The sequence below is a fragment of the Aythya marila genome (assembly GCF_965140915.1).
Source record: "Aythya marila genome assembly, chromosome: 1".
Taxonomy (NCBI): domain Eukaryota; kingdom Metazoa; phylum Chordata; class Aves; order Anseriformes; family Anatidae; genus Aythya; species Aythya marila.
Genome location: NC_139042.1, coordinates 198,955,263 through 198,968,239, shown reverse-complemented (window position 1 = coordinate 198,968,239; position 12,977 = coordinate 198,955,263). Strand labels below are relative to the sequence as shown.

Genomic DNA, 12,977 nt, shown 5'->3' with positions numbered 1-12,977 from the left:
ACAGATGCTGTACAACCAAACTTGGATGCAGCCTTGATGCAAATGGGAGTAGTATGTGAGAAAGACTCACTGCATCACATGGACCAAAACCATGACAATGGAATGAGGGGGTTGCCCACATCATCTTCTCACCTGATAATGTGGGAAAAATTGAGGTATTCTCTCATAAAAAGTGCTATTGAATTGTGAAGCAAGAAAAAATATGAGAATATTGTACTGGTATTTTCCCAAGAATTACCCACAAAATACATTTCTAATTCAAAATGTAGTTTATTGCAGATTTTTGTGATACTGAGAATATGATGATGTGCTGCAGGGATTTTGCTAAACTTTTGGGATTTGGTTTCCATTCACTGGGTTTAGATGCCTCACTAACCTCTTTTGGCTATGCTAATTTCCTTATACAGAGAAATACATACTTAAACATTCAGGGTCCCCCTGATCCACAACTTCTATGAATATGAGCTTGTCTCCATTAGAAATGATGAGGTGATCTTCAAATTCAGAGCCATTTTCCTTCAAACCTCTTGCACAGGTACATCACAAATGATTTAAACAGAATACTAACACAGAACAGAGGGAGCATGTAAACAAACACACTATACCATATTACTGTTTTCATCCTTCTGAAAGTGCTAATAACTCTCATATTTCAGATGAAGTTTATATTGACTTGGCCAGTAGCATATTATTTTAAACTGTTAACGACAGTCTGTTCTCACTGCTGAAGTTATAACAAATTCAATGATCACAGTTTAAGGAAGAAAATACTTTAATACAATCCAAATAATATTTATTGAGGACAATGAACATGAGTCCATGTAATGTACACTAAGTCATTAAGACATGTGGTTTCATTTAACACTATTTTGCTTGTGATGTGATCACCTGGAGTTAAAGTTTGCTCTAAAATGAGTAGGAAAAAAATATCCAATAATAAATAACAAATAGGGTGTGTTTGGGATAAAGCTATGTTTTAGAGCCAGAAAGAACATTTCTATCTATAGAACCATTGCTTGGATGTTTGTCTTCTGTTAACCACAAGTACATATTTTCAGTAGAAAAAAGTGGCTTTCAGGCATTCACAAAGATTTGTTCATTCTAAGGATAAACAGAACTAGATATACTGTGTTCTGAGATAAGAAAATACATGGAATCTTTTCTTGTAATAGCACTCATGTTTTATTAAAATGAGGGGATATTTTATTATTGCTACACTGCTGAGGGGAACTGGAGTTCTCTGGACACATCTCAGAGCTGAATTTATATTCCTACACTCCCCTGCTTGGTGCTGAAGCCAATAAATCTATAGGGCAGTTTTTGCCGTTCAATTAAAGCAGGATAAGGCCTTAAAGCAATTGCTTCAACCACTGGTTTCATTGGAAGTAGAGGCAGGAGGTAAAAATGCCTATCCCTAGAAATATAAGAGAAATACAATTTTTATAAAGTGGGAAAATGAGCTTCAGTTAATTTTTAATGGAAATGAATTTCTTGTCTGACTCATAAAATACATAGCACTGCAGGACCTCAGCAGTTGCTTTCCTTTCCAAACCAGGACACATGGAAATAGAGTAATCTTTTTTCTAGTCATAGTATTTATTTTGTAGAAACCATGATCTGTAGAAAAGTTTTTATTCTTTTCACCATGTTTGGTCCAGATTCCACATGAGCTGTGCAGCAAAGTTTAGACTGAAGTCAGTGGAAATTGTAGGTGCTTCACTAGATGGTTACAGATCTTCAGAAGACAGGGACTAAACAGTGGCAAGAAAGTACCTAAGTATGTATCATTTAATTTCTACCTAGGTCTGTAACATGCTGGGCTAAGTTAAATGTAGTGAACTCCAATGGAGTTTGAACATGTTCTGTAATTTAAGATCAGATGATTAAGGTTTGAATTATCCAGGAATTTGGCAGCAAGACAAATCTGGATGTTCTACTCTTACCTAATCATTTCAGGAAGCTTTTGTCTGATTTTATGTAACATCTTAAACTTTTCTATGCACCTTTCATAACAGTTTCCTTTTGTTTCTCTCTCTCTCTTTTTTTTTTTTTTTTTTTTTTTTTTTTTTTTTTTTTTAACTCAGTGAATCAGGATTATCTTTTACATTTTATAGCAATGAACTAAGTGAAACCTGCTCTTATTTGAGATCGGTAGAATCCAGAGAAGCTCTCTTTTATCCACTCTAACCTGCAGTAGAATTTCTTCTGAGACAATCTTCACTGCTTGCTGAGCTTCTTCACAAACCTGAAAGAGTCTTGACCTCTGCTTTGATTGCATCTTGTTCTCAATGCTTTAAGTAAGGCAGAACTTGGGATGATTGGGCAGAAACAAAACAAAACAAAATAAAATAAAAACAAACAAAACAAAGAAAGTGGAGTGGGACAAGTGCCTTGTGTTGCTCTGGAGTCCCCAGTGAGCCTAACTGAAGCAGCACAAATCAATGGGCAAACTCTGTCTGTTCCTACTTTGCAAGGCAAAATTCTGAGATACAGAAAGAAAATGAGAAAAGCCTTTACCTTCTGGTGGACTGCAAGGTGGCAGTCCAGTGCCTTTATAATACCATTTGGTTTCTTAACAACTTTTTTAAACATCTGTCTTTTAATAACTCTATTTAATAACTCTCTTCATCAATCAGCAGAAGATACATTATTGTCAGTGGTAATATGCCTGGTGTCTTCAGAGAACATTGATACAGATTTTTGGACAATGCTGAAGTCTGAATTCGACTGTATTGTAAGTGGAGGACCCAGCTTGCCCAAATGCCTGCACCTGATGTAGGTGCTTAGTGACCTAGTCCTCCCCAAGGAGACATTTGGTGGCTGAGTAACAAATATGGGTGCCTGAAGTTGAGTGGAAGAAGTGGTTTATGTCCTCATCTGATTGACCACCCACTCCATCCTTCCTCAGTATTCTCTGCTTGCAGGTGGAGCTGGCTGGCATATGAAGCACCTCCTTTACCACACAAGTTCATAATCCACCTGATAAATACATCAGGTCTTTTTTTCTTTTACTTTATCCTTTTTTTTTTTTTTTTTTTTTTTTTTTTTCCCACTGGCTTTATTATACATGCCAGGTAAAAATGTTCCATATTTTGTACTTCCATCTATGCATCTTGATCTGAGAATACTTTCAGGACATCCAGGTTTTTAAATCAACAGCCTACTTCTTGGTCTTGTTAGTAGAGAATGAAGATTTTCAGAAGATCACAACTTCCAAATGTATATATTTGGACATGAGTGACAGGATCTTCCCATGAAGGACCTCAAAGACACCAAATGCATAGAAGTTCAATCAGAAGAGATTCACTAAGTGCAATTTAGCTTTTTTTTTTTTTTTTTTTTTTTTTTTTTTTTTAAATCAAACAAATTTAACAAATGTAAGCAATGATAATTTAAAGCATTGTGCAGTGCTACAGAAATTCCTATCACTGTTTGCAGGTGTACAGCGCCCAGCATAATAATAAATGCCTACAGTGTGGCAGCATGCTGTGTCATGTTTCTCCTGAAGCCTTTACTAGGAGACCATGTATCTGCTTTGGCAATTTTCTTAGATGAAAACTGTTTTCTCTGCAAGATGCCAGTTTGACATTACAGTAACTGGACAGTGTTCAAACTTATGATCAAGCAGAAAAAGAAAGGAATAGTAATTAACAAAAACAACTTACCACTCTTCCTAAATTTAATTATTTTCTAAATATCCATTTGGTCTCTTAATTCATGTTTGTACTACTGTTCAATGAGAGAAGGAAAAGGGAGATATCTGATGTTCAACTTCTGCTCTTTTATGAGCCACTCAGCCTTACAGGAAATCTGAACAGTTGCCCAGGGCACTGGGTGTGGAATTTGGTCTTAGGGAAGCCTCAAATAGCTATGAAAGAAAGAGAAAAAGAAAGTGAGAGAGAAAACACAGTTTTCAATTTCACATTTGTAAGAACCTGTTGAACACATCTTCCACCCAATTGTCCCTTTTGTAGGACAAATAATGTAATCATCATTGCCATCATTATAATCTTCACATCTTCAAAATATTGTAAAGAACTTTTCTCTTCCTATAAAAACTTTAGCTAATTTTGGTAAATTTGGCAGAAATTCCTATAACTTTCAGGGCACTTCTAACACCCTGTAAGGGGCAGATACAGCCCTGGTTAAAAGGTCACTCAGAGAGTTTCCCAATATTGCTGTACTTACCTACATTAGGATTTTCTGAATAGTGATTTAAAATACAATGCCAAGAAATGTATTAACTAATCATTTAAAATGACATTGTTCAGATGGTGAATGTCTCCTCAGCCTGTGTCCATGGTATGACTTTGTGTAACCTTGTTGTACAGCCTTAATAATAGAATAAAAAGGCATGCTCATATCGTGCTCTCTGCACAGAAATTTTTCTTTCCGTTTTCATTCAGAAAACAGCCACAAGAGGGCATCTTTTTCTTGGTTTCTTCCACTTCAATAAATTAAGAGCTTAATTATTTCCCAAATTCTTTTGTATAACTCTTGAACGATGAATTTTCTGCTATTTATTCCACTAAGAATGTGTTTTTATGATCTGCAAGAAGGAAAAGCAGCTCTTAAAATAAAACTATTTCCAAAAAAGTTTTCTTTTACACTTCAGAGAAACTGCAAACACCTTCAACAAATGAGTGAAGGGGACATTCACACTGATTTCTTTTTCACTTGAGTCTGAAATATCTCCAGTACATGAAGCAAGCAGTATATTTAATACTTTTTTTTTTTTTTTTTTTTTTTTTTTTTAACCAGGATTTATGCTTTCAGAACACATCAAAGTTCAATTATGTAGTTTTATTGAATGCTACAAAAATCAACAGGGATTTTCTTTCCATCAACCTGCTTTTCATTTTCTCTTTGCTGAACTCCTTTGGTGTAAAAAAGAAGTTACTAAAAAAAAGTGCCTGTGATAGTCAGTCAGGATCTAGAAACAAGGTGAAATGCAATAATTATTCCATAGGAATTTAAAACAAACTCTGCTCTGAACTGCATCCTACCTATCACAATGATAATTTTATCAAATCTAGGGATTAAACCTGTGGAAAGTTTTGTTGATGACAATGTAATGAGATGGGAAAATCAGGAATTGAATCAGGCCTCCCTTTTGGAGGCCTTAAAACAGCAGTAATCAAAGGCAGCTATGGAACAGCCTGTCTTTGAATTGCTCCATTTATTTTGTGGGCATATGAGACACATGTAGACAAGCAGAGTCTGTGTATCTCTGTGTACAGAACTTACAAAAACAACAGGTTGGTACTGTAGTAACAAACTGTTTAAAAAAAAAAAAAAAAAAGGATAAAAACATGTAAAACCAGCTTTTGATGATTTTTTTAAAAAGATATTTAGATTCTACACTACACCGAGACCACCCATCTGACATGAATAGTAGGTGAGGATGAAGTCCTGATGCCATGGGTAATGCGATGGAAACTCCAATATATTCCTCTGGACTTCTTTGATTCTGCAGTTATTTCATGGGAGCAACAGTTGGGGTCTGTTCTGCAACTGAGTCACCAGCTGAAGACTTTTAATCTGAGCTCTTCACTAAAGGAAATGCAGTTTTTGACAGAGCCGCAGTGTGTCATGTCTGGAAGGGTCTGATACTATCTGTGCCATGTGTTGAACGGCTCTCAGCCTGTGGGCAGAAAGGCTCTTCCTTGGGCAGCCACAGAAGGAAATGTGTTGGGGAGAAGGGTTTGGTGTGGGAGTGGGTTAGTCCAGGAGAGAATTTCTCTCTTAGGAAGTGGTGTGCAGCATGCGAAAGCTGGAGAACCACTGATGTAGCACATTCCATGGGCAAACAAAAATAAATGCGAAAGCAAATGTATCCCTGGCAGCTTTGCACATGGGCTTCCCATAAACGTGCACCAAACCCTAGCACTGGGCCACTGCCCAGCTCTTTTCTCCTTTTCTCCTTATCAGAGAGTGTGGCAAGCTTGCCTTTTTTTTTTTTTTTTTTTTTTTTTTTTTTTTTTTTTTTAACGCCCAGTCTACCACCGAGTGACTTTCCCTGGCAGCAACGTGCCATGCGAATAAGGTGAGGACCTGAGGCTGCTTTAGTCTTTATGATCTGGACCAGCACCTGTGCAGGGCGCGTGTAATATTAGGGAGAGATGCTCCTGTTGCAAACACATAGGGGATCCTGCAAGAGCAGGCAAGGTCTGTGGTCCAGGGGAAAGTGCCACGAGTGCAGGGGCCTCGTGTGCCCGATCTCAGCGCAGTGGGCATGCTGCTGCCGTGTCCGTGGGTGCGCTGAGCTGCTTTTCACGGAGCAAAATGCCTCCCCGAATACCTCCCGGTGACCGGGGCTGTGCCCGGCTCCGGGAGCAGCAGCAGTGGGTGTGAGGCTGGGTTGGCTGACACACACCCACACGCACACACAGCCACACACACACACACGCACGCCAAGCAGCCCATTTGCTGGAGGGGTGTGCATGTGCGTGCGAGGGAGTGGAAAGGGGTGGCGGGGATGGAGGAAGGGAATCCAGGGGAAAGTCTGACACTCGGCGCAGAAGGAGCGAGACCCTCCGTCGCCGCCGGCGCCGCCGGGGAGGAGCTCGACTTTCTCGCAACGCCTCCCAAAACCCAGCCACTGGCCCCGGCCCCGCACCGGGCTCACCCCGCACCTCGCAGCCGCTCCGGCTCCCCGGCAGGTACCAGGCGGCCCCCGCGGGACCCCCGCCACTTTGTGCCGCGCTTTGCCTCCGAGGAAAGGGGTGGGGGGGGGGGGGGAGGGAAAGTGCATGGGGTCCCTTTCCCCACACACACAGATCCGTGCTCGTTCCCCTCCACTGGGGGCCACCTGCCCGGCTGTCATCCAGCAGCTGGGAGGCGCAGCAGGGATGCGGGGCATCCCCCGGCTCTGCCCCGGGAGAGCAAGCAGAAATGGAGTTTTGGCGTCGGGGCGAGGAGGTTGCAGTTTTGGGGAGCGGGGGTTGAAGGCTGCGGGTCTGGGTGCGGTGCGGAGGGAGGGAGAGGGTTGGGTCCCGCAGCACCGGCACCCTTCTGCTTCGTGTAGGTTTCTGGGGACGATGCAAAGGGCAGGGTGGGGATAGATGGCTCATGTTCATCAGCCAAACTGTTGCTTGCTGGAAGGGCGGCAAAATCTCTTCTTCCCCGTGGAGTCCTCCAGCTCTGCCATGAGCGCGACTCTGCTGGATGTATTCATCACTTGAAGCAGCAGAGCACCTGGCTGGCCTGGGGTGCTCGGTGGAATGAGATTATTCCTCTTTGGTACAGACAACTCCTCTTTCGCTTTGTGCAATAACACAGAGGGGGGTAAAGCTTCTTGTTTTGCAGCGAATATTACAAAACGAAAGTTGTTGCTACCAGAAAGGAAACATTCCCAAGTGCTTTAGGTAATTGGTGACTGTACTGAAGAATCGTAAAACAGACACCTATGTTTCCTTTAATGCAAACAAACAAACAAACAAAACACCTTTGGTTTGAAAGGGCAAAACTTGTCTGAGAACAATAGAGATCAATAGGGCAATCTGACAATCAGCAGAGAGCACTTTGCAGAGAAAGCAGCAGCTCAGCCCTGCATCTGTGGCACTTACAGAGGTCATGAAGATGCAGAGTACAACTTTTGCAAGGATTTTAGCATGCCACTTTCTCTTTTTTACTACTTGACTTGCTGATCTGTGTAATAGCTAGAGTGATTTGATTTTGCTGCTAACCATTAGTATGTGATTTACTACAATGTGAAACATTTTAATGGAGTTTTTCAAGCTCTCATTAGTATAGCTGATGTGACTTTCATCTGCCTTTATTTATCTCATTTAGCTTACTACAGGCCTGATTCAGAAAAGCAGTGGTCATAGTTTCCTGCAAGGTGTGTAGGGGCCAAGGTCATTCCCATCTATCTTTCTGAACTGTCTTTCTGAAGAGGAATTTGGGTATTTTAAACCATAATTATAGTCTTATTGCCAGACAGAGGTACCCAAATTCTGCAGATGTCATACCTCTTCTTTCTTAAAGTTTCCAAAACAAGTCCTGCTCAGCCTTGATCAGGCAGAGCAGCTTGGCTTCACTTTTATTTGAACTTTATTTTGGCTTGGACATCCAGACTAGCCTGAGATCCAGGAACTAAATTTACTTTCCATCTTCTTGCCACTGGATCAGTCCAACAGGGGTTCTCAGGGCTGGCTGAACAGAGTGGTAGGCGCAGTGCTGAAGTACAGATATGTGCCTCCAAACCAGGCAGAGAGCTTGGAGCCCAAGTCTCCCGCAGAGTATATGAAGGCTCTGCCCATGGCATGCTTTAACCAGAAATGGAAATAGAAGCTTCACTAGAACCCTTTGCCATGTCTCAAAAGATAAGAATGACTGCTCACAGGACAGTCATCCCAGGAAGACAGAAGTACCTTCAGTAGTTCTAAGTAAAGTGAATAAATCTCAGAAAGATGGCTGGGCGGGTAGCTGCAGTCAAAGTCCCTTGAAAGGCAATACCTGCTTTAGAGCCTCTTCTCAAGCACCAACCTCCACCTGCTTCTCTGCAGCTGTTGTGCTGACAGCCTATTTTAATTAAGCTAGAATATAAAATGGAAATTCATGTTGTGCACTGTGAAAGTGGCTTTTAAAGTGTTTGAGGATACTACATTGTTACTACTTAGAGATTCAATAATGATAATCAGGCAAGTCAGCACTGTAAGCACCAATGCATTATGAAAAGCCAAGCCAAAAAATGAAACACTCCCCAGAAATCCTGCCCTTACTTTGGTCCTATCAGGAAAGGTATGATCAGCCTCTCTTTCCCTGTTCTATCACAGAACAAGTGGAGGTGTAACTGTCCCACAAAATCAGGATTTTTATGGTTTAATTTGCAGAAGGTAATAATCACTGTGAGTTGCTCTGCGAGCATGCTGTCGGCTTAGGGTGGTAAAAATAATGACGTATTACTGGATTCTTTTTTTAATCTTTGCTTGGTGTTTACTCTGGTTTTATTTTTTTGTTGTTAAAAATAGAGAAATTGTGATCTCAGGTGTCTCTTCACAATGCACCGCTGCAATGTAGACATCCCATTTACCTGAGGCTCTGGAGAGGCTGATTCATTAGCCAGTAATCAGCTGAATTCCCAGCACATACCAACATTTCTTTGGCTAAAACCCCTAGTGCTGGAATTGGCCACTCAGCCACCTCTGTAGTCTTTGAGGTTTCCTACATGAGGGAATCCTTTGGTGCTGGTTATGCAGGATTTCCCACCGCTCTCTCCTGGCAAGGCAGGCTGCGGGACAGCCAGAGCTATATTTGGCCCATTGTCTTTTTAACATGGGGAAAATGCTTAAGGGGCATGCTGAGTGTCATTAAATCAAATAGATGTGGTAAACGCGTGATATGTTTGTTTTCCTTGTTTTCTGGACTTTTTCCAACTGCAAACAAGCAACAGAGAAGTTCAGAGCAAAGCCATGTCTGAGAGACATGCAGTGTGGTGACTGTATTTAAACTATGAGTGAAACAAGTTTTTGCTCCATGGATGTGCTATTTTCATCTTTTTTATACTACTGTGTTTCTGTCGTGCTTAACACAATTTCCCCCCCACCCTAATATTCTGTCTGGATTTCATGTATTTTATAAACTAAACAATGGCAATGAGTCAGTGCTTAAATCATCTCTATGTAAATTTTTAGCCTTTTTATTTTCCCCTCTCTATCCCTCTGTACTCAGAAAGACACCTCTCTGGTATTGTTATTTGTTATATGTTTATATAGCATATCTGTTTATATGTTATTTTTCACATCTTAGAGGCATGCTGAGTGAATATCCATGTGTTATCTGACAGTGGGTGATAAAAAAAAAAAAAAAGGAGAAAGAAAAAAAAAAAAAAGCCCTTCTCTTCTACTCTCCCCAGTTTAGATGGATTCAACGTCACATGGAGGGGATCCAGGATGAGTCAGAGAGCAGTACTGTTGTCCAAAATTCCAGTTTGTGTTACAGCTGGGAGGCAGCATTTAGCATCATGTGGATTTATTTTCTTTTAACGGGAACTCCAAAATAATTTATGGAAGTCATATAGCCTAATGAGCAGAACAGATAACGGTAAGCCAAGAAGAACCTGGATTCCCATCTGGGTTGAATCATAGACTCAATTTGACTATCAGTGTGATGGGTGTGGTATTAAAGCCTAGAACATTATATTGACCTTAACCAAATCATTGCACTTCCCTACAGCATAACTGGAAAATGTGATTAAGGTTCAGAGCTCTTCTGGTACCTAACAGTTTCCTGAATAGTCAGCTTCACTGCACAAACCAAGCACACTGCATTACAGACATTTATCTGCAACCTTAATTTGCAGGGAGATTCCTAAACGGTTTGGGGTATATATGGCTAAGGATAAATTTGTGCTGTGGATCTACTGCATATGTGGGGACCTGTAACTTGTGAGGACATTCTGCACTGCTTGAATGCCACACTGTATATTACTCAGCATTCAGTAACACATATCCCTTTTGAACATTTTTTTTTTTTCTTCCCATGTTACTGTAAACACAAAGAAGAGTCGTGTGAGCTTTGTCTTTTGATGTGGTCAGTTTAAAAGCTAAACAAATATCCAGAATTAAACTGTTTCCAATCTAGTTGGTCAGTGAATCAGGAGCCTTGCAGGAAGCAGATGTTATGCAAGAGAAAAGAGACTAAAAATTCCTGTAACAACTGAGCACACTCCGATGATATGCTCTTTTCCTTGTTGTTGTTTTGTTATTTATTTTCTTTCTGAGAGGAGGATTAGGAGGAGGGAAAATACCCATTTTCCTGGAACGTCTCCTTCCAAAACTCCTGAAGACACTGCAGCCCTGAGTCTGATCTCATCTTGCGTCACCATAACTAAAGACTACATGCACTGGAAACAGAAAGCCTAGGATTAACTGAAAATTATACAAAACTAAGGCTGTCATGAAATGAAAGACTTGCGCCTGTTCACAGTTAATCTGTATTTAGTGACTTCAAGGGATTTAAGCATGTGTTTAAAGACAGACTGCTGTGTAAATGCTCTCTTGAAAGAAGTACTTTCCTAAAGTCTAAATCTAGAGTGAGATCAAGTCTTTTAAAAGTTAAGTGCAGTCCTGAGGGCTGATGTGGCCAAATATTCCAGCATAATCTTGGCTAGAATTTTAACATTTTGAACAGCTAGATCTAATGGTATGTGCCTACCTAGCTTGTTATATTCCCCTGGAATTTATCAATGACACACTCCATATAATTGTGGTTACTTTTTGTCCGTTTAAAATCCTTTTTTGGTTTTGCAAGGGAAAGACTGCAAAGAGGGAGAATGTAAAAAATTCTTTCTCAACCCAAACCAAAAAAAACTTTTTTTTTTTTTTCCTTCTACAATGAAGAATTAAAACAATGTCTGTTGCTCTCACGCTTTATGTCAGAATCTCTGCTAAATAACAGTAAGAAGGAATATGATGAATTTTTCATATGGAACTTATTCCCTGTAATTTTATAATGCACATATGTGAGGTTTTATGAAGACTTATACTAAAAGGCTTTAGAAGAGTATAATAAAGGAAAATTGTGTTTGTAACATCCTTTGGAATCAAAAGAGCTGAACAGCTACAGTTAAGAGAGTAAATAAAATGAAGAGGCAATGACAAATAAGATTTACAGAAAAAAAACAAAACAAAACAAAACAAAACAAAAAACAAAACTCCAGCTATAAGGTTGTGTCCCTATTTGTCTGACTTTCTTTACAGTCTGTGCCATTGCAAGGTGTAACATTCTTATGTCCGATCTCTGACTTCTGAAAGACACGTTCCACCTGCATATAAAATACCACTTTTTTTTTTTTTTTTTTTTTTTTTTTTTTTTAAGGCAGGTGTCTGAGAACCTTTATTAAGGACATAAATAAATCTTCAAAGATTATATTCGACTTACAGTGTGATTGTGCACCTCTGAAGATCTGTTGTTGTTTAAGGAGAGAAGACACAGTTGGGGACAAATTATTTGCATCTGTTTTCCAAATTTCTTAAAACTTTGTTTTTTCACACTAAAAAGGACTGTGGTAGTTTTACTTAGGTGGGCAGTTGAGTTTCAACATGGTAGGAAGTGCAGATAAAGTAGGCATATAAAGTATTGATTTATTACTTCTGTTTCATCATAGAATCATAGAATATCCCAAGCTGGAAGTGACCCATAAGGATCATCATGTCCATCTCCTGGCACCACACAGGTGCCAAAAGTTTACACAAAAGTTTAGACCATGTGACTAAGTGCACATCCAATCGCTTTTTAAATTCAGACAGGCTTGGTGAAGTCACTACTTCACTGTTCCAGTGTGTTCTGCTGTTCCAGTTGCCTGTTCCAGTGTGCAACCACCGTCTCAGGTGCATAGTCATTATTTGTAAAGCAGTGTACCTTTTCTCATTCAGAGAAGGTCATAATAATTTATTAGTAGTGCAGTAACATTGGTCCCAGTCCATAGTGAAGATCCCTGTTAGTAATGTAATGGAGGTCCTCTTGTGTTGAGCACTGGTGATGTATCTAATTAAACAAACAAACAAAACCACTTACAACCAAAATGTAGGGGAAGAGTCAGCAAGCACAAAAGACTGAGACGGGGGTTCCTCAAGAAAACAAGTAACAAAAACTGTTTTATTTGGTAGAATAAACAGAGGTCTCAGCCTGTTTTTCTGTTGTTGAATAGAATAAGCATCAGGGCAAAGTTGAATTTATAATGGCATTATGAGATCCCCTATTGTGAAAGATAAATAGCAAATTTGGCCTAATGCCTCAGTAAATTAATTACATTGAATTAACCCGACTTTTGATTCCAGTGACCTCCTTGGTTTAACAGATTAATTTCTGAACAATGCAGCTTCAAAGAATCCACTTTATTTTGGGGAGGTATATTATGGCAAAGTTAGAGGATTTTCTAGAAGCACAAAGTCTCCACATGAACAAATCTGGAATTCTTGGATCCATTGAACCATGTAATATTTTGAGTTGGAGACTCTAAGCCTTTGTGT

At 39.9% G+C, this 12,977-nt stretch overlaps 1 protein-coding gene across 3 annotated transcripts in view; it reads left to right on the top strand.

Moving 5' to 3' along the window:
• Nucleotides 1-6,023: 6,023 nt before the first annotated feature.
• The window catches only part of SEMA3D (semaphorin 3D), a 145,813-nt gene continuing 138,859 nt past the window's right edge, over nucleotides 6,024-12,977 (top strand). For 2 of the 3 annotated variants that reach the window (XM_082755869.1, XM_082755866.1), the window contains exon 1: nucleotides 6,482-6,662. The gene's annotated coding sequence lies outside the window, so the exon portion shown is untranslated. Of the gene's footprint in view, nucleotides 6,047-6,481; nucleotides 6,663-12,977 lie in introns of those variants that run through there. The other variant, XM_082755868.1, reaches the window with a different exon arrangement.